The following is a 25,956-nucleotide window of genomic DNA, read 5'->3' on the forward strand; positions in this document are numbered from 1 at the left end:
CTATCAAAAAGACAAGAGATAAGGGTGCCTGGGTGGCTCAGTTGGGTAGGCGTCTGCCTTCGGCTTATGTCATGATCCCAGGGTCCTGAGATCAAGTCCCTCATCGGGCTCCTTGCTCATCAGGGAGCCTGCTTCTCCCTCTTCCTCTGCCTGCCACTCCCCCTGCTTGTGCTCTGTCAAATAAATAAATACAATCTTAAAAAATACATGACAAGAGATAACAAGTGTTGACGAAGGTGTGGAGAAAAGAAAACCCTTGTACACTGTTAGTAGGAATGTAAATTGGTGTGATCACTGTGGAAAACAGTATGAAGGTTCCTCAAAAAATTAAAAATAGAACCACCATGTGATCCGGGAATTCTACTTCTGGGTATTTACCCAAAGAAAATGAAAACACAAATTTGGAAAGATATATACACCCTCATGTTCACTGCAGCATTATTTACAATAGGCAAGACATGCAAACAACTTAATTATCCATTGATAGATGAATGGATAAAGAACTTTTAGTGTGTATATATCTACAATGGAATATTATTCAGCCAGAAAGAATGAAATTTTGCCATTTACAGCAACATGGGTGGACCTCAAGGACGTTATGTTAAATGAAATAAGTCAGACAGAGGGAGACAAATACCATATGATAAATCTTATATGTGGAATCTAAAAAAAGAAAAACCAAGCTCATAGATACTGAGAAGAGATTGGTGATTGCTAGAGGCAGGGAGTAGGGGGTGGGAGAAATGGGTGAACTGTTTTTGTTTTTTTTTAGTTTAAATAAATTGAATAAAAATTTTTAAAAGAATGAAACAAATAGATTAACATCAATTATCAATATGTATTGGTTTTTACTTGCCTCAGTTATGTGGATAGTTCCATAATTTCACCACCATGCTTAGAGTATAGACTTGTCCTATCCTCTGTAGATTTCAGGACATACACATATAGAAAGAACATATTAGGAAAGTGACGTCCTGTATTAAACTATCAAATCCTTTTAAGCTGATGAAATGTCCCAGTGAGGTAGATCACAGGGCCCTAACTTGTTTTAGAATCTAATTAAATGTACATAAAAGACCCAATAAGCATGCTCAAAGGAAAACCGAGATGGGAAAATTAGCTAAGAGCAATTATCTGCTCTCTTACCATCTTTAATCAATCCCTCTCCTAGGACTTCTTTTCTGTTCTACAAACAATACTAAAGTCTCCGCCATTATAAAAATAAATAATAATAAAAAAACCATACCTTTATTTTTCTCTGTACCTCTAACCCCCTCAATCCTATTACCACCAAATTCCTGCTCATTGTCTACTCTTCTTCAACAAACATTTACCCCTAAGCCTATTACAGTCTAGACTGAGGCTACTCTCCAAAATTGCCCTCTTTCAAGTTACCAACAGCTGTCTAACTACCAAGCCCATTGGATTCTTTTCATTCTATCTGACTTACCATTGTTTTTTTTTTCCCCCGGTTTATTGAGAAATAACTGACAGAAATCACTGTATGACTTTAAATCATACAGCATGATGATTTGATTTATGTATGTTGTGAAGTGATTACCACAATAGGTTTTAGCAAACATACATCTTCTCATATAGATACAGTAAGAAGAAAAGAAAGAAAAAACATTAAAAAAATTTCTCCTTGTGATGAGAACTCCTAGGACTTATTCTCCTAACACCTTTCCTATATACCATACAGCAGTGTTAGCTGGAGTCATCATATTGTACCTCCCTAGTACTGATTTACCTTATAACTGAAAGTTTGTGCCTTTGGAACACCTTCCTCCGATTCTCCCTCCCTGCATCCTCCACCTCTGGTCTCTCTACTGTAGTGTTTTGCATTTTCCAGTCATTCTGAAACTGCCTTTCTTTTTTTGACTTTCAAGACACTGTGTCTCATTGTTGCTCCTTAAACTTCTCTGATATTTTTATTTTATCCCTTCAACATTTATTTATTGAGCAAGCACTGTATTCTATATAGTATGCCAGGCTCTGATGACACAGTGGTGAACAAGTCAAGTGTGATCTTTGCTGTCATGGAGCTTATCATCTTCATTACTCTCTGCTCCTAAAATGGTGCTCTTTTTTTCTCAGCGTTTTATCGTTTGCCTTCTTCTTGCCTCAACAGTTTTAACTATGACTGCTATACACTGATGACTATCAATTTATATTTCCAGCTCAGACATGTCTTTTGAGCTCCAAACCTATACTTCCAATTACCTAGTCAGCTCAGATCTCAATTAGTTGATACATACAAAGCACTTAAAACAATGCCTGGGGGCACCTGGGTGGCTCCATCGGTTAAGTGTGGACTCTTGATTTTGGCTCGAGTCAGGATCTCAAGGTCCTGAGATGGAGCCCCGCATCGGGCACAGTGCTTCGCATGGAGCCTGCTTGGGATTTTCTCTCTCCTTCTCCCTCTGCCCCTCCCCCAGTGCTTGCTCATGCATTCTCTCTCTCTCTCTCTCTCTCAAATAAATAAATTAATTAAAAATATATATATACTAAACAATGCCTGGAGCACTCAACCAATGCCAGCTATTATTATTTTCTATTGCCTCAAATACAATGTGTCCAAAAATGAAACTGTTTTCCAATCCTTTCCATGACACTCCAACCTCTTGCTCTCATTTTTTTTATTTGTTAAATATCACCATCTACCCGGTTTCAAGCAAGAAACTATAGAATCAGCCACTAACTCTCACTATCTCCATCCTTCTCACCAAGCTCCGTTAGTTTTACCAAAAATCTGTAGAATCTAGATTGGTTCCAAACCTCATCATCATATATCAATAGCCTCTTAACGAGTTTTTCTACCTCCTGACTCCATTCTAATCTCTATACGGCCACCAGAGTTATTTTACTAACAGTAAATCCAACTATGTTATCTCCTGATTTCAAACCTTTGTTGGTTTCTTGGTTCTTCCAGTATTAAAATACATGCTCCTTAGCTTGGCATATTTAAGGGGCTTCATGATCTGGCCCCATCTACCTGTCCAGCCTCGTGTCTGTGTGTTTTTTCCTGCCAACCCTCCTTCTCAACCTCATAGTGTACATTACTCTTCATTCAGATTGAACATCTCTCCATTTCTATACTACCTTATGTTCTTTCCTATCTCTTTGTGTTTGTATATGCTGTCCTCCTTAGCTGGAATGTCTCTCTCCATTATTTACACTTTCTCTTTTACCTAGTGAACTCCAATCTTTATTTTTTTTAATACCCAGATAAAATGTTATTTTTTCTATGAAACCATCCCAGACCTCTTCAGAAAGAATTCATTCTTCCTTCCCCTGTGATTCTAAGGTTCTTTGGGCCTCTTTGATAGCACCTGCCATGCAGTCATGAAAGTTCTGTGCTTGTATGTCTGTGTTGTCCTCTTCAGCCTTGTACGTACAATGTCCAGGGTACGGCCAAGCAGTTAGTAGCTGACCGACAGATGACTTTTGAATGAGTAAGATTTATTCCTGCCTTTTCCTTGTCTATCTGAACAATTACTAATATTAACTCTAATAACAATTGCCTCGATGGCAAAATAACCACCTTTTTCTTTTTTTTTTAAAGATTTTATTTATTTATTTGAGAGAGCAAGAATGAGAGAGAGAGAGAGAGAGCACATGAGAGGGGGGAGGGTCGGAGGGAGAAGCAGACTCCCTGCTGAGCGGGGAGCCTGATGCGGGACTCAATCCCGGGACTCCAGGATCATGACCTGAGCTGAAGGCAGTTGCTTAACTGACTGAGCCACCCAGGTGCCCACCACCTTTTTCAATGGTATAATGTTTAAGAGAAAGGACTCTGGAATTAGACTTTTGTTTGAATGCTGCCTCTGCCCACTGGCACTTCCTAGCTGGGTGACTAAGGGCAACTCATTTGACCTTTTGGAGACTCAATTTTCTCATCAGTAAAAATAGGATAACGCTTTCCTCCTGAGAGTGTTGTGCGATTAGAAGAAATAACAAGGTAGGTAGTGCTAAATGCCTACTCTGCCCCCCCACAGGTATTCTTTATTTCTTTTATTGCTGAGAGAAAATTTAAAAAAAGATTCCCCAATTTTGGCAACTGATATATAACAAGGTGAGAAAAAGAGAGATGTCAGAGAAGACTCTCTCATCCATAGATTGTACGTCTGGAAGGATGGCTATGTTTCTCAATTATCCCCCTTATCTCTTTTTCTCTCTTCCACCTCTTTAATAATGACATATAATTTCTAGTGCTTTAAGTTTACGAAGTATTTTTCTCAATTATATTAATAGCTGCTCAGAGTGACCCTGTGAAATATATAGGGCAAATATTCTCAGCCCGGAGAGATGAACTGATTTATCCAAGATCACAAGTCCAGCCAATGGCAGAATTAGGGTTAAAACCCACTATACTGTGCTGTCTCTCGAATTCAGGCATTTTATCATCTCTTATCTGGACTCCTACAACAGACCTGACTGTCCTTCTGGTTTCAGTCTTCTGCTGCCTCCTACCTTTGTTCCTGATAGCCATCCTCTCTGCAAGCAAAGGACCTACTCTAAAGCACAAATGTGATCGTGCCGCTCCAACATTTGTGAGAGCTGCCTGTACCCATCATCATCTGGCCCTGCCTACCCATCCCACTCCATCTGCTATTACTGTTCTCGTACTGATGTTTAGATCACAGTTATACTTTTGGTGTTGGCTCAACATGCCATGCATCGTCACTCCTCCTGCTTTTCCTTCTGTTTGAAACACCCTTCTCTTCTCCTCCCCTGTTTTCCTCCTGTGTCTGCAGATGGACATATTATTCTTCCCTTCAGGCCCACTTCAGTGAATAATTTTCTGAAGTGTCTCCTTTCTATTTTTCTGTCCCTCCTGTTTTTCCTCCTTTCCTTCCTTCAAAAAAATAGGTATTTCATGCCTACTATGTGCCAAACACTGTGGTCGTCCCTGTGGTTTGAAGGACCATGGCAAGCACTAAGCCAGTGTGGCTAGAGCGGGGGGAGGGGGAAGAGCAGGGAGGTTGGCAGAGCATGGTGTAAGATGAGGCTGGAGGAACAGGAAAGAGCGAGACCTGCTCTGCACTCTTATTTGCTCCCTGACTCCCCAGAGCATTTACCTAATACTTGTGGTAAGGTATATTTCTCTAGATGGGGGATGATAGGCATTATGGTTATTGCTGACCACCTACTCTGTGTCCAGCACTGACAAACTCTTTATGCATGGAGGGCTCACTTCTGTGGCACACATCTGCACGTTCCTGGTTTATAAAATTTAGGAAAGCCACGAGGCATGTGTCTTTTCTTGAGCTCTTTTTGGGTTCCATGTTTAAGTCTGGAGGTCTATTTCCTGATTTTTTTTTCCTTTAAAAAAATTTAAAAACTCCAGATCTGGAGCCAAATGCTCCTAGGTTCAAATATAGTAGACTCCAACACTAACTATGGCCTTAGGACAAATCCCTAAATATATTATTAGCTGTAAAATTATTACTATGGTCATCCTTCTCTGATCACTCACTGTGACTGCCTGTGTACCAGAAATGAGTGGTGAGCCCATTTGGGGGACACATGAGAGCCAATTGCTTAATTATTTGTTGAATTTGTTTTTCAAGCTTCCTAGGAGAGAAGAAGAGTCAGAATTGTTACACTTGATCCAGTTTCCCCAAAGTCACCTCTACTTCTGCTGCCCTACTTTTGTGACCCCTTGTGGAGACCAGGGTCCCAACTGAAGATTATGTCTGAAGGGAGCTCCCCAGGCATCTTTGAAGTCCCAGTTCCCTTTTGTCTAGCAACAATAGGGTTAGTTTGCCAGTATCTTTCGATCCGATTCACTTGTACTAAGGGGGGAGTTGGTGCTCTCCAGTGGAAATTTCCCTGGCCATAAAGCTCTACAAGATTTGCCTCCTAGAGATCGGGCTTTCCCAGAAATGTCTGGGACTGCTGGTCAGGAGGCTGAATTGGTCCTTTGGGAGACAGATTTTCTGTTGAGGAGGGAATGAAAGTTAAATGGTATTTCTCCTTGCTCTCCAAAGCTTTGAGTGACCATTTTTCCTTCCCAGAGAGAGGAGGGTTGGCAGAGAAAAATCTAAAATGCCTAGAATCTCTAAATTCTGTTTGTTGAGTGTAGCAGATCCTTAAAGATGAGGATTAACTTTAGATTCATAAGATTTATGTGACCTTGTCTTGGAGATAAGATAAAGTTGCATAAATACTTACCAGCACCTAGCATGCAACTAGATATCCAGAGCATGTTCATAGATAATAATGTTCATGTTGATGTTGATAATGACGAAGAAAAAGAATTATTAGAGCATTTTTCAAAATTTACAGCAGTAGACCCTTTTCTCCCCAAATGAAATTTCATATGATCCTCCATAGAGAAGCCAAACCAAAATAGTCGTTTTGCCAGTAAGCCAAAGTTTTTTTTTTTTTAACATTTATATATTTGTAAAGTCAGTAAGAAGGAAGAGACTAAGAAAAAAACATAAAAATCTGAAATTGAGAGCTATTAGCGGTCTTCGTCTCCAGTTTCTGTTTTATTTTGGTTATATAGTGTGGAGAAAATACTGATGTACCCAAATAAATAGTGGACATTGTGGGGTGAGGGCTTTTTTGTTTAACACTCGGCCTTGCTATGTCAAGTGCTGTTTAACAGTTCAGTTAAACAGATGTAGCAATAAAATCTATATTTTCAGGTCTACAGACACTACTTTCCTCTCTGTCTTCTCTCTCTCACACATGCACATAAATACACAGTGTTAACTTGGCAACGCATATTAACACAACTGGTGGTTTCCGATGAGTTAATGTTTGGTACGCAACCCATTTGAACTCTGTATGCTGTGTTTTATTTCAGTTTTAAAATAGTTTAAAACGTATTTTTCAAATGAAATTAAAATCAGACGTTGCGGAACTGTCAAGATACCTCCATGATTTTAAAGCACCGAATTACATAATAATTGGGCGTTAAACTTCATAGGACAGAATGAGGTGCTATAGAAGGTGAAAGAAGAAAGAAGTCCGTATGGGTTGTAGTTGGGGAAGGTTTCACAGAAGTAGGATTTGTGCCAGGCCTTAAGGGACTAGTAGAAAATGAGTGATAAAGGCAGGTACTGTATGTTCTCCATGTTCAGGGACATCCCTGATTGCAAGCTTTCTTCTCTAGGTCTTTATAAATCTATTTGTCAGGAAAGATGATTCATCTTTGATTTAAAAAGGTAGCCTGTTGAATCATCAGAGAGACAAACTGATCAGAGCATGAGCAAAAATATGGAGGAGGTATCAGTGTACAGAATCTTTGAGGAAATTAGGTAAAGGCCCTTTCCTCCAGGCAGGCATAGCTCCCTGCCATGTCTCACTCCTTGCTGAACAGTGAGCCTGTCTGGATTCCAGTTCCCACTTGTGCCCACAGTCAAGTTTCCTTTTGCAGGTGAATCATAACACAGTGGCCCCAGCAGGGATGAATATGGTTAAGTGGGGGACAGTGAGAAGAGCTACCTGGCTACAGCACAGCAGTGGAGGGAAATGACTATGGATAATTGGAGCAGGGTCAGGCCATGGAGGCCTTAAAAGCCAGGCAGAGAGAAGAAACTGGGCTACAAAGCACTGTCCTGAATTCTATCAGTAGATCTTTTGCCCATTCTTCTTATGCCAGACAATTTGCCTGTACATATAACTCCCTATATACTATATATCAAACATAAATACACATACCAAGAGTCTTCTTTTTTATTTACATTTTTATTATAAAGACAAATACTAGCTTTAACCAGTTTTTTTTTTTGCCTTTAGTTTTCTTCCTCTATACACTATGCTCCTAAATCACTACTTTTATCCTTCCCCTGCTTAGAAAGTTGTAACATTGGAAGTGAAATAAGTCAAGCAGAGAAAGATAATTATCATATGGTTTCACTCATATGTGGAACATAAGGAATAGTGTGGAGGACCACAGGGGAAGGAAGGGACAACTGAATGGGAAGAAATCAGAGAGGGAGACAAACCATGAAAGACTCTGGACTCTGGGAAACAAACTGAGGATTACAGAAGGGAGGAGGTGGGGGGCGTTGGGGTAACAGGGTGATAGATATTAAGGAGGGCACATGTGGTGATGAGCAGTGGGGGTTATAGGCAACCAATGAATCATTGAACACTACATCAAAAACTAATGATGTATTATATATTGGCTAATTGAACATAATAAAAAAAAGTTGTAAGATCATGACGCCTGGGTGGCTCAGTCGGTTAAGCATCTGCCTTCAGCTCAGGTCATGATCCCAGGGTCCTGGGATCAAGTTCCACATAAGGCTCCTTGCTCAGCGGGGAGCCTACTTCTCCCTCTGCCCCTCCTACCACTCATCCTGTGTGTGTGTGTGTGTGTGTGTGTGTGTGTGTGTGTGAAATAAATAAATAAAATCTTTAAAAAAGTTGTAACTTCACCCAGATGCCTACTCAATTAAAAAAACTCTATTTCTCCCCCCACACCCCAAATCTCTCCCCACCGGACTACCAGAAGAATTGAAGGCACGGTGGTCAAGTTGGAGGAAATCCATAGCTTTTTCTGGTTTGATGCCCAGCACCTGTTTTGAAGCCTTCAGCCTGAGCTCTCCAGTCTTGAAGCCATGAGAGAAGCTTGAGGCTCCCAGTCTCCCTGATGGCCAGGAGAGCCAAAGGTGCTGAGAGAGATTGCTGCTGCTTTGCCCACTGCCTCCCAGTTTACACTCTCCCAGTCAGAGTATGAGTCAGTGGAGAAAAGAGAATTCTGACAAAAAAACTTTGTTCTTTAGAGCCAAATGGATAGCTGTTCCTTTCTCTATTTTGAAGGATCACTCAGTGCATTTCTATGTGTACATTTGTCTGTAAATTTGATTATGCCCTCTGTATACCCGTGAGAGTATGTCTTTATTTAAGATTTTTTGTTTGTCAGTTTTGTTTTGTTGTTTTTTTTTTTTTTAGTGTTAAGTGTCTTTTAATGTCTTTTAAAAAAATTCTGAAACAATCTCAGCATTACCGAAAAGTTTCGACTATGGTACAAAAACTGATTCTTTAACATTTTGAGAGTAATTTGCCAACATGATGGCACATCACTCCCTAATACTTCAGTGTGCATTTCCTACAAACAAAGATATTCTTCTATATAAACATCTTTTTCTATTTAAAAAGTTAGTAACACAACAACAAAATGCTTTATATAAAATATTACATAAAACAATATAATGAACATTCATAATAATGTAATGGACATAACATAATGAATATATGGGCATCACCTAGCTTAAGAAATAAAATATTACTGGGGTGCGTGGTGGAGCGTGTGACTCTTGATCTCGGGGTTGTGAGTTCAGGCCCCACATTGGGTGTGGAGATGACTTAGAAATGAAATATTAACAGGAAAAAGAAATAAAATATTACCGGTGCAGTTGAAACCACCTGTGTATCACTCCCAGAGGTCCACCTGCACCATCTTAAGTTTTAGTATATATCATTCATTCCTAACCTGCAGTTTCATTGTGGGTTTCAGGTGGGTATATGAGTGCCCTGAAATTGTATGTAAAATTAGATATGTATGTGCATTTTTCTGAGGCTAAGATCCATAGTTTTGACGAGATTTACATGGATATAGGTAAAGTGTGTGCGAAGTATGGTATTTCATTAAAAAATACAGTTAGTGCACACACTTCTTTGCTACTCATTTATTCTTTTGCTCTTTGTATTCTGGCTTTCTTTCCAACCAGCTCACTGAAATTAATTTCTTAAAAGTCACTTCTTAATCACCAAAACTGAACTGCTTCCCTTGAGTCCTTCATAGAACTACCAGTAGCATCTTACTCTTGACTCACTTGTCCTTCTAGACTTTCTCCTTCTGCACTTTATTGACATTCTTTTGTCTCCTCATTTGAAAAATGTCATAGCTACCTCTTATGGTGGTGAGGATTAGCTGTAATGTTCATAAAGTGCCTCATTGTTGTATGTGCTTCAATAAATTATAGCTACTACTGGCAGTTCATTCTCATAACGCTGTGGTGCAGCTCATCATCTCCCAGTCCCCCACCCCACCCCCATTTAAGCTGTTGTTAATGGACAGAGGTCATGCCAAGAAGACAGCCTGTAATTACCGCCAGCTTCCTGCGGTGCTGTTCACTAGCCTTGTTGTAGCCTTATACCTATTAATAGTCCTGGTTAGGGCAGGATCCGTGATCCCTAGAATCTTCAGGAGAAAATAATTTAGATGGAGGCTAGTTAGCCTTACATTACATGAGGATATACTTTTAATTTCATCCCCCAAAGTTTGTAATACTCTTCTCAGCCTGGTTACCTTTAAGGGCCTCCAGTGATGAGAAGGTAGTTCTTTCTTCCTTGTTCATTCAGGTTTTTTTTGCCCACTCTGCTACTAAATAGACTGACAAATGAAGGTGCCAAGTCTATTACAGAGGACACCTGCTGGCTTCAAACTGGCCTAGAGCCTGTTATTCTGGATAGGCCACTGAAGAGCCATATGACTTTCAGTCACTATTTACTTGGAACAGAATGAGAGGAAGGATTTATATCAAGTTACCAGTCCCTTGAGCCTGCCCTGTCCTGAGTTGTCCTCTTTATTTTTCATGCCCACTATTAGCTGCCAGTAACAGTGACATACTTCTGTTCATGTCCATAATAGAACCTTACGATATTTCAGGACACAAGCCTCTGAGAAGCACCAAGACCCGTAACTGAGGCTCGTCTGCTGCGAGAAAAGCCCCCAAGCTCTTTCCCGCCCCCCCCCCCCCCCGTTAGGAAGAGCGCTTGACCTCATAACTGCCATCCCTTCAGTCAGGATAGGATGGGTTATGTTGCTATAGCAAACGACTGCCAACATCAGAGTGGCTTAAAATAACAAAGGTTTATTTTTTGTTTACACTGCATATCCATCATGGGTCACATGGGGGACATTATATGGTCCTCAACCTCGGACCCAGGTGGAGCAGCCACCATCTGGAATGCTGCTGATTGTTGTGGCAGAGGGAAAGAGAGCTCTGAAGGTCTCATCCTGCACTACCAATTAACTCTTTTTTTCTGCAGCGGACCCATGTCACTTTTTCATTCATCATTGGTCAGCTTTGATCAGGGGATCAAGTGGAGGCCAGAAAGTGCAATCCTACTGTGTCCGCTGAAGGTGGAGAGATGGAAATAGTCAGTCACACTCTTACTTCATGCGCCCTGTGGAAAGACATCGCTGGTCCCACTAGCCCGGTCCCCTTTCCCTGGGATCCTCTTGCGAAATCGCTTCCTTTAAATTTCACTCATTCCTGTTTTCTTGCTTCTGCAGAAATCAGCCTACTTCTTATGAGTTTGATCATTATCATCCAAACTGTAGGCTGCATTGTTTAAAGCAAGGTGTTGTTTTTTTCCCCCCTTGATTTGAATCCCTTCTGCCTTTTTGGTGTTCCTGTAGCTGTATGCTGCAGTGGTATACCAAGGTGTTAACCTAGAATAATTTTGTTTCAATAAAAGGCTCTCTTTTGTTTTTTTTTATTTCTACTTTATTTTTTAATTAACATAGAATGTATTATTGGTTTCAGAGGTACAGGTCTGTGATTCATCAGTCTTGCAGAATTCACAGCGCTCACCATAGCACCTGTCCTCCCCAATGTCCATCACCCAGCCACCCCAGCCCTCCCACCCCGCACCCCTCCAGCAACCACAGTTTGTCTCCTATGATTAAGAGTCTCTTATGGTTTGTCTCCCTCTCTGGTTTCGTCTTGTTTCATTTTTTCCTCTCTTCCCCTATGATCCTCTGTTTTGTTTCTTAAATTCCACGTAGGAGTGAGATCATATGATAATTGTCTTTCTCTGACTGATTTATTTCACTTAGCATAATACCCCTTAGTTCCATGCACTTCATTGCAAATGGCAAGATTTCATTCCTTTTGATGGCTGTATAATATTCCATTGTATATATACACCACATCTTTACCCATTCATCTGTCAATGGACATCGTGGCTCTCTCCATAGTTTGGCTATGGTGCACATTGCTGCTATAAACATTGGGGTGCATATGACCCTTCAGGTCACTACATTTGTATCTTTGTGGTATATACCCTGGAGTGCAATTGCTGGGTCCTGGTAGCGCTATTTTCAACTGTTTGAGGAACCTCCATACTGTTTTCCAGAGTGGCTGCACCAGCTTGCATTCCCACCAACAGTGTAGGAGGGTTCCCCTTTCTCCGCATCCTTGCCAACATCTGTCGTTTCCTGACTTGTTAATTTTTAAAATGCTCTAGTCTGGACTCTTTCTCGCCTTTTGCTGTTTACTGTTAGAGTAGAACAGCTCTAATTCTGTGATCCTCTGACCATGGGATGGGGTTAAATGACTTGCTCGAGGATAGGTAAGTAGTTGGTATTAGAGGAGCCTGAACTAGAACTCAGGTTTTCTGACTCAAAGCCTGTTTTCTTTTTATTACACCAGGTCCTATTATAAAGAAAGTTGTATAACTGGTGGCTGTGTAATTTACTCCCAGAGAGGACTGGTAACAAAAGAATCTGGTCTTTAATCTTGAACAGAAGGAATTTTCCACTTAAATGTCTCCTTTTGAGTGTTTTGATGGATTCCATGTCATAAAATTGGATTCCTGGGATTACTATGCCAATACATTTGTATTCTTTCTTTAAGCAAACAAACAACTGGCCCTGAGTGAATCAATGACACAATCCTGACTATCTGTAAAACTCAAACAAATGAGGACTTTTCAGCACCCCTGCTGCATCTCAGTCTAGAATAAGGCATTGCATACATTGTGTTATTGCAGGTTTGTTTCTTACTAGTATTAAGAATGTGAGACAATGTTCAAGGATTAAAACTACAAAGAGCATCAAAAACCTAGTGAGAGCACTACTGCTTTTGCTGTGTCTGCTTGTCTCAATTTAGAGGTCATTTTAAAAAAAAAATTTTTTTTTAGTTTTTTTTTAGTTTGCCATAAAGCTCTTCAATAATGCTTCTTGTTTTAACTAAATTTACTATTGCTAATGGCTTAAGAGAAGGCCCTAGCCAATGAGACTGTCACTAAAAATCATAGATGATAAAGGAGACATCTCTAATATAAAGACAAATCTTAACACACACACACACACACACACACACACACACACACACAGAGTTCTTGTCAAGATACCAACCAAATAGCACATGGGTGGTCTAGAGTATCTGCAGGTACTACAAACCTCTGCCTGGGCTTAGTAGAGGAATAGACAATTGAGTTTGTTTTTTATTTTTTTTTAAGTTAAATTCTATTAGCCATTAGTTTTTGGTGTAGTGTTCAATGATTCATTAGTTGCTTATAACACCCAGTGCTCATCACATCATGTGCCATTGAGTTTTTATAGACTTTCAATAATATAAATTGTAGGTTAGGAAGAAAGAACCTATTTAGAGTGCCACACGGAACCCGTTAGAATGATATTCTGAACTATTCCAATACTTTGTCTTCTGGCATCAGGTGATCTTGATTACTCTTCTGACACTAAAACCTGAGATTATTGTCATCAATAGAAGCACAAGGCTAGATATCTGAGGACAATAGCTGGTAGTGCAAGTCAAAGTCAATTTCACTCATGGTATGTCTGTGGTGATAGAATATCTTCCATAATATTTCTTCACAGTCTTTTGCTGTGGTCATTTAGCTAACAGGTCCATTGTTATCCTTATGGAAAATGCCATACACAAAGCAGAGCGAACAGTATAATGTGACTGTGTTCCTATCATCCACCTTCAACAGTTATCACCTCATGGCCAATCTACTGTGAGACTGTGATGAGGATTATCCTAACCATTTGCATTTCATGGCTGTGAACTGTTTCTTAATGCCTTTTCACTTTTTATGGCAACTGTAAGTGTAAATATTAGGTTTTTACAAAAAGAAAGAATTTATTCACACCAGTAGAAAATAATATCCAAAATATTCATGTCACTAGAATGGCTCAACCACAGATGTTATCAACCAATTTCCTACAACTTTATTATTAGTATATAGAAATACAACAAATTCCTTTGTATTATTTTTATGTCCTGCAACTTTACTGAATTCATTTATCAGTTCTAGTAGTTTTTTGGAGACTTTAGCATTTTCTATATATAGTGTCATGTCATCTGCAAATAGTGAAAGTTTTACTTCTTCCCTACCAATTTAGATGCCTTTTATTTCTTCTTCCTGTCTGATTGCTGCGGCTGAGACTTCCAGTACTATGTTGAATAAATGGATAATGAAGAGGATGTATATACACAAACACACACACTACAGAATATTACTTACCCACAAAAAAGAGTGAAATCTTGCCATTTGCAACAACATGGATGGATCTACAGGGTATAATGCTGAATGAAATAAGTCAGTCAGAGGAAGACCAATACCATATGATTTCACTCATATGTGGAATTAAAGAAGCAATAAAAATGCACAAATTAAAAAAGAGACAAACAAAATAACAGAGTCTTAAATACAGAGAACAAGCTTGTGGTTGCCAGAGGGTGAGTTGAGGGATTGGTGAAATGTATATAAAGGGGATTAAGAGTACACTTATCTTGATGAGCACTGAGAAGTGTATAGGATTGTTGAATCATTATGTGTATACCTGAAACTAATATAACACTGTATGTTAATTATACTGTAATTAAAAAAAGAAAGAAATTCTTAGACCCAGCATCTTTCTATTAGGATCTATCCATTATATCAAATTGCTTGAAAGCTGAAAAAGTACTGTTGCTTCTCATATTGTGGTCTATCAACCTTTGGGTGTCAGCAAAAGTATTCTTGGGGATCTACAAGTTCTTAAGATTAAGAAACATTCTTCTAATGACAAAATGGTAATAATCCTTCTGAGTGTTCACTCTTGTACTCATGTTGAATTCATTTACCAGTACTTGTCTTTTTTATTATTTTTTTAAAGATGTATTTATCTATTTGAGAGAAAGAGAGCAAGCATGAGCGGGGACAGGGGCAGAGGGAAAGAATCACAAGCAGACTTCCCACCGACGAGGGGCTCTCTCTCACAATCTGAGATCGTGACCTGAGCAGAAATAAGAGTTGGACGTTTAACCAACTGAGCCACCCAGGACCCCCACCAGTACTTGTCTTTTAAAATGGCAATGCATTATCAGAAGGCTTTTTTAATAAAATAAGATTTAACTTTCTTATGTCAGTGTTTCTCAAATAGATCCATGAATCCATTCTAGAGTTCCTTGGCATTCTGAAGGATGAGAAATACCACTCTAAAGGAAGAAGATAGAGTTTTATCAACCACGTTGCCATGGAAACAAATACATAGGCCCTGAGGTTTATACTAGTTGTGCCCCCAGTAAATAGAATGTGGACGTTCTGGTGAAGCTAAAAGCTTTCCAAAGAATATGGGGTTGAAAGTTGTGGAAAATAAGATTAGAAAGGTATATTGGGACTGGATTATTTAAATCAAAACATGACATTTTACTATAAAGTTGAGGAGTCTGCACTTTTGTATTTTCCGTCAGTATGATACTGTTTTATATGAGATTAGGGTTGTTGTAAATGTGGATTCTATAAACTTGATAGGTTTGGTAGGAGAATATTTTGGAAGTCATGTGCTGCTCTGCGTGTACAGAGTAGAGGCCTGCTTCAAAAACCTAGGTAGGATTCTGTACTGGGTTTTAATAATTGTATAAGTAAAATAACATTCACTTTATTTTTGTCTCCATTAATAAAGCATTGAAACTGACAACAAGGAAGGCTTTAGTCCTTTTTTATCATCCAGAACTGACCATTATTTTATTTTATACCTATGTTACAGGGAACAATAATCAGCTAGGGGGAGGACTCCCCTCTGCTGACACGCAAGTTACTTAGTGGCAGTCTAGAGGATTCCAAGCAGGCTTTGGAATGGAAACTTACAAGTGCTTTTCATTTCTCACTACAGAGCTCTTAAAAACAAGGCCATAGCTTAAACTGTTGTATGCAAATGCCTACTACTACTACTAACAATAGCAAAACGAAGATGATGCATATGCCAGTCATTGTACTAAGAACCTTATTTATGATTTTATTTCATAATAAACCCAAGAATGGTAGGGTGATAGGATTTTCCTTCTTTGTTTGCTTGAGGTGCTGTTGATATCTGATAATATACGTTAGTGGAAGCCCCTAGAGCTCATCTGTTTGTATTTCATTCTGGCAGTTTCTCCTTTCTCATCTTCCAGCGTGGGTTGCTACTTCCATAATACTCACTCCCATATCACAGTATGAGATTTTTAGCAGCATCTAATATTCATATGAAGTTAACCAAATCTCTTTTTGTGTACTATCTCATTTGATCCTGGCAAGAACACTGTGAAATAAGAAAGAAAAATTTTATGGACTATTACACCCATTGTGGATGAAAAAATGGAGGCTCAGGTACTTTTTATTTGCTTAAGGTAACAAGTCTTCATCACATTACCTTCTCCTAACTGTTACACTCAATCTTGACCCTTGACTCCATTTAAACTTTTGGAAGTATATTCATCTCTCTCTCTCTCTCTCTTTTTTGCTTAAGAGGGAGAAAGAAACTCATCTTCATTTACTATATCCTTCACCCAGCATGATGTCAGGCATACAACAAGCACTTACTAAATGCCTGTTGACTTGGCCTGTTAGATTTTATATTTAAATGGAGGAAGGGCTAGGAGAATAAAATAAACTTTAGGTAAGGCTTGCTGGTAGTATGTGACAGTTTATTCAGCTGAATAATCTCTAAATATTCCTAGGAACTCTCTACTATGCAAGGGTCCCAAATATTTTACCTGCCATTTATTACACTCTGTCGAAAATTAGACTATTATAGAACCATTTCTTTGGCCACCGATACTCCTAAACATTATCTTAATATATATCTAGAAAGTGTAAGTCATTTACACATTAGTACAAAATGGCTTTTTAAATCCTTGCTGAGGATCTGGCCAGAGTCATTTTGAAAGAGGTAAAGGACCATTTTGGAGCATGGATCACTACTGGGGAGAGTTGTGAGAAGTATATTAAGAAATTGTTTATTATCTACTATAAGAGCTAATGTTTATTTATAATTATAAGCAATTATAATTCTAATAAATGTTTATTATCTACTATAACAATTATCTACTATAATAACTAATACTTGTTGAGAATAAACTGTGTGCCAGACTCTGCCTTCATTACTATTATTACCCCATTTTACAAATGAGATACCGAGAGTCAGAAAAGCTGAACAACTTGCAGAGGGTCATAAAGCTAGCCAGCGGCAGAACAGGGATTTAAACTGAGGTCTGGCTAACCCAAATCTGCCATTCTTAATCATTACTCTGCACTACCTAATCAGTGGGAGTAAAGAGAGGCAGGGAAGAAGAATGGAAAAGGGTATATAAGTGGTTGCTAGGAAGATACCCAAGCCCACTGCCTAAAGTCACAACAGAGACTGTAAATCTGTGGACTTAAGTCTTGCGGCAAGTGTCTTGGCCTGGATGTCTGTAGGTAATCACCTCCCTTTCCTTCATCATCACTGGCTACTTTGCTTTTATTTGCACTTATTTGGTTACCCTCTTTGTTCTTCACTGTTGTTGTTTCTCAGGTGAAACCTGAACAATATAGTCAGATCTCCTTTGTAGAAGTCTTAACTTCAGTGCGCAGCTCAAAATGTGTTACTTATAAATTCTCATCATGCGAGGCTACCAGGAACAATGAATAATACAGAATAAGAGTTGCTTTTTGCAACTAGTAAATTGAAAGGTTGATTATTCTTTCAGAGTGAACTTTAAACAACCCATTCTCACAGACTGAAATGGTGAATAATAATAATGATGATGGCATTGCCTTCACACTTCCATTAAGAGTTTTCATGTTATCTGATTTGAGCTACTCACCAGTTATATGAGATAGGTAGGGATTATTATACCCATTTTACAGATGGAAGGGACTGAGGTTTATTGATTTTAAGTGGTCATCTGGCTGGTAGGTACAAAAGCCATTTACAGAGCCACAGCCTGAATCCAGTGGTCATCCAACCATCCCACATTTGCTTTTCTGCCCATCCTGTGACTTTGATACATCCCATTTCACACAAAGATCTGCTATTTTATTGCAAGCCTCTCTGTGAACTAAATAAATGGTACAGGCACTTGAGTTCTAGAGTAGGCAGTTGGGGTGGTTGAGGGGAGAGGTCATTTGGGAAGAAGGTAATCAGGAAAGTTTCCTTGGAGGAAATGAAATTTGAGTTGTAGGATGGTTTATCAAGTTCCCTCCTTCTTTGATAAATCCTGTACGTGGGAAAAGGATAGGTTTCCCTGATTCTAAATCGATGGGGTATATGTATGTGCTGATAGGGAATGTTGAATGTGTGTGTGTTGGGGGGTAATGTTTGTAGACCTTTCAAAAGTAGGTTTACATGAAATGAAGTAGTTGGAGAGAAGAGAAATCTTACTCATAGGCCAAGATCCATTCGAATTGTATTACCTTGGCAAAGCATGCTATAACCATTCTTACATCTGAAATTCTCTAATAACTGCAGCCTAGACCAGAGGTTACGAACTAGTGATCCATGGTTCAAATCTGGTTCAAAGGCAGGTTTTGTTTTCACCAGGGTTGCTGTATGCTAGTTTGTAGGATTTTATTGACTTTCTTGGAGAGGAGGGCAGACCTTTGAGGTCACAGGTTTGCCATAACACCCCCGCCCCCTTCAACAAGGCCGTCCAAATGCTCTGGTGTGATGAAATGCAACTATACCAGGATATTCAGATTTCAGCAGTTTGTAGCTGAGGACTCGTGTGGTTCACTGAGCAAGATGACCCTCTTCTTCCTCAGCATTGATATAGAATATACTTGGGAATGGTCTCAGCATTAGTGTCTTCCCAGTTGGAGAGAAAACAGAAAATGGCACCAAGCTTTCTGAGAGATTAGATCACTGTCCTATTATATTTCTTTCTGCCTCAGAGCATTTTCCACTGAAATTGATTAAAGTCTTGTAGTTAACAGGCAGATTGAATATAATCTTTTCCTCCTCAACCTATTAGTCACTGACTACTGAGCATAACTTTGAGAGGTTTGATTAGAGAGTTCTATTAAAAATCATCATACACTGCATTTTCCATGTCTCTATGAATTTCCCTTTGCTCAGTGCAGTGGCCATAGACTTAACCCTCAACCCATGTACTTTGTAGCAAATGAGATGGGGAGAGAACGAAACCTTTAATTAATGTCTCTTGATAACGTGATGGTTCTGAACAGCTTTGCATAGATGAGAACCACTAGATACTATCCACACTGTTCCTGAAAACTGGTAGTCACAGATGTTTAACTCCTACACTGCCTTCAGTCTTTGTGAACCTCCAGAGTGCCCTGGACCTAGGCTGGAAAACCAGTTCTGACTGGACTATACAGAAACCAGGCAAAGCCAGTGCATCCTAATTCTAGCAAAGCAGTGGAAACTGCCTAAATGCTGCTAGAAGCATGGCAGGTCAGGTTATCTCTTCCCTTTGGGATTCTGCAGAGCATGCTGAATCAGTTCAGATGGACTAGACTGACCCTAGTCCCAGTGTTATGATTAACTTGGTAAGCCAGGCAATCCAGTGACTCATTTCCTTCAAAGAGATCATTTTCCTTCTTTTAAAACGTGTTAACATTAAATCTATCATCTTCTTACACCTGAATTTTAACATTAATACTTTCATTTGGAGAGTCACATTTTTACGCAGTAATTTTGTGTGCGTTTGTGATGCTGACTCTCTAACGTGACGATCCGCAAATAAAACCCTTTTACCTTGTGTTACTTTAATGGATGTAGCAATCCTCCTGTGTACCTGCCATTAAGGCTACTAAACATTCCATGTATATAATCTACTCTCCTAAATTCCATAATAAGGTACTACCAACCTTCAGCTTTCCCCAAATAAGAGCTAATGGGTCAAATAATAGACCACCCAGCAATGACTAACAAGACCTTTCAAAAGAAAGTCACTTTCTTAGCTTTGCATGCCCTCCCCAAATCAATTTCACAGCACTCCAGGCTGTGCTGATGTTTTGATTGGGACAGAATTTTGTTGAATTCACTGTACCATGAAATTCAGTGTGTTCTTTCCTGGATCAGGGAACTGCCCTATTGTGCGTGGTCGTTTGGCTAACAGGTGTGTACCCACTTGAATCATTATATGCTGGTTGCCAGAATCCCGGAAACTTTCCTATGTCAACTGGGCTCCCTTTTCATTCAGTGGTGTTGGTCCCTGAGCTGGTGGGGTACCAGAAGGCCACAGGAAAGGCAAAGGCATTCAGTGGTTTTGTTAAATTAGTGGGGGCAGGGGTAGGGTGGAGCGATCTCCTCTCCACAGATCTACAAACCAAAAATGGCCCCTCAAATGGCACATCATGATGATGATGCTTACTGACCTCTCACCTGTCCTTCCTCATTCCTTCTGAATGTATGGCCAGCCGTCTTGGATTTAGTTGAGTGCTCCTTCATACACTAGGCTTAAGATATGTTAAGCAGTGAGAAACTATCTCTGTTTTCAAATTTCCAGTGAGAGAGACAGAGAAACTCTGGCCGGTGTGTTGCACTGCATCTGATATTTCTGAGAGAAGATAAATCTTTGCTTGTCCTATGTTGTGCCAGATCCTCTAACTAATATAATTAGAGTCAGTAGTAATAAATCAGTATCTACATACAATAGTTGTTTTGGGAAAGCTAGATAAGCCTACGAATCTACTGACACCATCTCTCATTCCTTTTACTGGGCAGGCATTTTGGATGGGCCCCAAAACACATTTCCTGCTTTTCTATTAAAACAAACACTAATGTTATTCCCTGTGAGTCTTTTCTTTTTCCCTGATAAGGCTTATCTCTTGCTCCTCTTCATTAAGATCTAGGTATGCTCTTGTGAAAATGCCTATTTTAGCATGTGAAATGCCCAGCCCCCCAGCACAGCAGGCCCTCCTTATGGCCTCCCTTGCAGGGGCTCCTTAAGTCTCTCTTCCCTCTGATCCCACCCCAGTCATCAACAGGGAGCATCCCCCCCTCCAAATAGCAGTAGAGGGGGGAAATGAAATTAAGGAGATGCACTTGAAATGCCTACAGCTTTTAAAATAAAAATGCTCTAAGCAATCACCTTTGGCATGCACAAGTGCCCTGGATGTACAGGTCTCAGATATTTACAGTTTGAAGGCAGTCAAAGTACTTCTCACTCTGTTTCTCCTGCTGTTAAATTAGAATATCCTGGATAAATCAAATCCACAGGTGACCTAGTACTATGATCTAACCCTTTGTTTTGAGGAAATAGGGGTAATGGAAACTCATTGGGTACCAGTTGGAGGACTTCTGGCCAGACCACTGTGGCCTTAGGCAAGTCACTTCAGCTCTTCCTGAGTTGCTTCATTTGCAAAATGGTGATAATAGTATCTGCACGGCACACCTCACAAAGTTTTTGGCAAGTTTTCACCTAATAACAGATACGGACACAAGGCTCCACAGAACTTTAAAGTTATATTATTTCAGACACCTCCCTTCCCTGTCAGAGAGGAGACAAAATTGCATACCATTTCTTATCAACTGGCAGCTGGAAGAAATTAAAGGGTAAACTTATTTTAATCATCAATCTTTCCCATAGTTTTATTATATTTTTAAGGTCCTGTCCACTTGCCAAGGAAAAGGTACCTCCTCAAAAAGACTTTATGATCCTGGTAGGTAGTTATGATTTACTGGCAAGATTTTTAAGAGGAGATATTTATTAGTGCCTGCCTTGGCCCACCCCTGGCTTATCTTTCTTGTGCATTAATCACCATATTGAAGTACAGTTTATTTATTTTTCATACACCTTTGCTGTGCCCAAATTCTTCATCTTTGCAGATGTTGATTGTTTTACCCTCTGACAGCTTTTTTTTTCCTTTTTCAGTATGAGTTGATGTCTAGACAGATAACAGTTATTAAAAATTTGGGAAATGATTGTTGTCCTAGGTGGGCTGGCATATGGTTTGTTTAGGAGAAAACACTCTCTGTTTAAGCTTTGAAAAAACACCTCTTGGTTGTTATTCATACAAGATGGAAATTGAGTTATTGGTGCAAATGTCACTTGAGAAATGGAAATACGGGGTAGTAAAGTGACATGAATGGCTAGAGTCTTACTGGGGAGGGTCCAAAGCAAGCTTTTGTTCACCCCCAAAATGGTGATAACCAGTTGTTGAAGTGATATTTATTGATCAATTATCTTAATTATGCATGTATTCAGAACCTTCAGAGAACATATTGATCACTTCTAAAACACACTCCAGACATGCTGCTTAACTTGAGAAACTCTTTCCTGATTTTCAATTTCTCACCTTCCCCAAGGAGCTCTCTCCTGGATGATAAAAGGAGGATCCTGGAGAAGACTTCCAGGGATAGGCATGGAATAAGCTGCTTGAGATACGCAGAAAGGCTGATCATGCCCAAACTCAGGAGAAACCTTGTTGGGGGACAATCCCATTAGCCATTCAGTGAAGAAATGAAGACCATTCTCCACCCTTGATCATAGAGTGCCACTATTATCCTTGAGAAGGGCATAGCTCTCCACAAGAAATTTGGCATTCAACCCATTTTCTGCCTGATGCCATCTTTTCCGACTACTTTTAAGGGGTTTAAATTAAAGCGAGCTGCATACTGGAGTTTCTTTATAGCTAACTGGGGGCAGCGGGCGATTTGCCATAGTGGTTAAAAGCAGAGGGGGTAGTGCTGGACAGACCTGAGATCCATTCCAATTCTTCCTCTTTCTGACACAAGTGACGTAGCCCCTTCAGACTTCCCCAACCCTGCCTCTTTGCATTGGTAGAATAGAGATAATAATAGTCCCTGTGTACCAGGATTGTTTTGAAGAATAAATGAGATAATACATTTTTTAAATCACTTAGCATAGTAATCACTTGGTTACTGCTAGTAGCTGTTTCCCGATGTCATAGTTTCATTATAATTATTATTATAATATCTAACAACTTCCTATCTTTGTGGCCATTATGGAGGGTCTCTAGGAAGCTCTGTTAGCCACAGCTTAAGAAGAACAGCTTGCTAGATTCCTCCCCTCACATACTCTGGCCAAGTCACTTGAACTGTGTTGTTCAAGGATCACCTGTATGATTTTCAGTGCACAAAATGAAACCAGTGCTATGGATGACAGTAGTAGTCTTTTATCAGTGTCTATAATAGAATTTGTTTTTGCCTTTTTTCTATACAGTAGCATTTAAAATGTACAATTCACATAGGTGTGGTAATTGTAAATGGCTGCGGGGTTGGTTGGTTTGTTTTAGTAACTGATCCAGAAGCTTAAAAGAATATTAATGGAAAAGATTTGTGTGGCCTTGTATAAGCTACTTAATTTCCCTGAGCCTTGGTTTCCTTATTTGTATAATAGTGCCTATCTCAAAGGGTGATGTGGGTTAAGTAAGACATTGTATGTAAAGTCTTCACAGGGTTTTGTAGGCTGTTCAGAATGCCTGGCACATAATTAGTAATCAGTAAATACTAACTGGCACTCTCGTGCTCACTACCATCACCACCAGCCGCAGCAGCAACATCAGCTTGAATTGCTGAAATCACACAGTGATAGAATTTAGTCAATACATTCCTTGGCTCTTTGCTGTTGGGTGGGAAACACTTTTTCAAATGAATTTTACAACATTGTAAAATGCTTAACCTTAAATGCTCATCTCTTGTCAGATACTAACTTTAGGTTCTGTCGTACACAATTTGGAAACCACGGTGTAGATATCTGCCACAGGTCCTGCAAAATCCTTGCCTGGCAGATTATGAGCTCTTTGAGAGCAGGGTCTCTATTATATTTATTTGTATATTCTTTGCAATGCCTGGGACAGTAGATGTTCAAAAACTACTTCATGGATTATATTCAAGTCCTCTGGATTTCAAGGAAACCTCCCATTATCCCTAGCCACCTTCCCATGTAAAAGTAAATTTGCTTCTTGGTCCCCCCTCACCATTTTTTTTCTAACATTGCTATAAAGTTTTGTTGTTGTCTCCAGAATTGAGGGTCTCAGCCTTTTATTTATTTATTTTTTAAGATTTCATTTATTTATTTATTTATTTGAGAGCGAGAAAGAGAGAGAGAGCATGAGAGGGGGGAGGGTCAAAGGGAGAAGCAGACTCTCTGCCGAGCAGGGAGCCCGATGCGGGACTTGATCCCGGGACTCCAGGATCATGACCTGAGCCGAAGGCAGTCGCTTAACCAACTGAGCCACCCAGGCGCCCAAGGGTCTCAGCCTTTTAGTAGATAAAGAGTTCCTCAGTTTCTCAGCTGGAACATCCAGATTTTGAAGGCCTTAATATCCTCTAAATAAGGAAAATAAGGTACTATTGCCCAAAAGTGAGTGAAATATCACTGGCCCGCCTTCTCAGATCACAGTTTGAGGCCCGTCTGAGAGTTTGTCATTTGGCGTTAATCTCTCACAGGAGAGGCAAAAACATTTTATTTTCGACTTGACAGTTTCTAGTTATAAAAGACTCTTTTAGCAGTCATAGCAAAGCCATTTGATTACATATAATTTGCTCCCAGAATTGAGGTTTCCAGTAGTAAAATCACAGATGCCATAAAACCTCAAGAGTTGTGTATTAATAAATACAACCTGTCCTTACGATCCAGCAGGCAAATTTAGACTGACATTGCTTAGAGTTAGATAAATCCTGCCTTTCTGCCTCCCTTTCTGCCTTCCTTCCACAAACATTGTGTAAATAATCACCACCACCACCATCAGTCCTTGGTCTAGGAGTAAAGAGTCTAGCAGGAGAGACAGATACAGAACAGATTTCCTTTACATTTATTGCATGACATTCTTTTTTTTACGATTTTATTTATTTATTTGAGAGAGAGAGAGAGATAGTGAGAGCAGGAACACAAGCAGGGGGAGTGGGAGAGGGAGAAGCAGGCTTCCCGCGGAGCAGGGAGCCCGATGCAGGGCTCGATCCCAGGAGTTTGGGATCATGACCCGAGCTGAAGGCAGACGCTTAACGACTGAGCCACCCAGGCGCCCCTATTGCATGACATTCTAAGTGAGATTTTCCTTTACATTTATTGCATGGCATTCTAATTGAAATATGCAAAGGATATTGTACTAGCACACAGGACATCCTGAAAGATAGGAGTTTCCCAGGGAAAGGGGTGAAGATGAAAAAGAAAGACTATTTAAGGCAGGGGTTGCATGCACTGAGTGTAAAACCAGGGCAAGAACCAGCACGGCGTGTTTGGAAAACTCCAAGATGTTAGAGAAGCACAATGTGCCAGGTAGGAATCAATGCAAAACAAAGTTGGAATAAGCAGGCACAGGATCAAGGACCTTGGGTACTATAAGCCTGGAATGTATCATGTAAATGATAGGGATCGACTAGACTAGTATAAGGGTGGATACTGGAAGGCTCATAGAATGGTTTGGTGACAATTTTTCCAAATAACCCAGTGAGTTGGAGGCGATAAAGGCAGGAATTAGGGCAGGGATTGTAGAAGTGGAGGTGGAAAAAAAAAAAACAGATTCAAGAAATACTTAGGAGATGTAATTGGCAGGATCCTGTGATTTAATGCACATGGGGTCAGAAAAGAGGGAATTATTAAGGAAAACTCCTGTCCTGGGTATCAAGCTTAGTGATGATAATGACTGCTATGGACAACGTGGTAAGAAGAGACTTAGGAGGAATTCAAGCTGACATCACTGTGGAAGTGTGAGATGCCCAACCTCCCTCCCTTGGTTTGCCAGTGGAGAGAACCATAAGGCAGGTGGAAATACTAGTTCTTGGTAGAGGTTTGGGCTAGATATAAATATAGGAAGGATGGATATTTTGATGGCAATTAAAACTATGGTCATAGATAGGCTTACTCAAGGAGAACATGTGGAAGAAAAAGAACAGAAATCTAAGAATAGACCCATGCCACCACACCAATATTTAACAAATATTTCCTAAGTGTTTATGCTGACAATAGGAGGAATGTCTGTGCTGAATATAAAGTGTCCTGACTTCAAGCACATTACAAC

At 39.8% G+C, this 25,956-nt stretch overlaps 1 protein-coding gene across 4 annotated transcripts in view; it reads left to right on the top strand.

Moving 5' to 3' along the window:
* COL4A6 (collagen type IV alpha 6 chain) overlaps positions 1 to 25,956 on the top strand; it is a 268,983-nt gene that overhangs the window by 8,238 nt on the left and 234,789 nt on the right. The gene's annotated exons all lie outside the window — the stretch shown is intronic.

The sequence above is a fragment of the Zalophus californianus genome, chromosome X, assembly GCF_009762305.2.
Source record: "Zalophus californianus isolate mZalCal1 chromosome X, mZalCal1.pri.v2, whole genome shotgun sequence".
NCBI lineage: Eukaryota > Metazoa > Chordata > Mammalia > Carnivora > Otariidae > Zalophus > Zalophus californianus.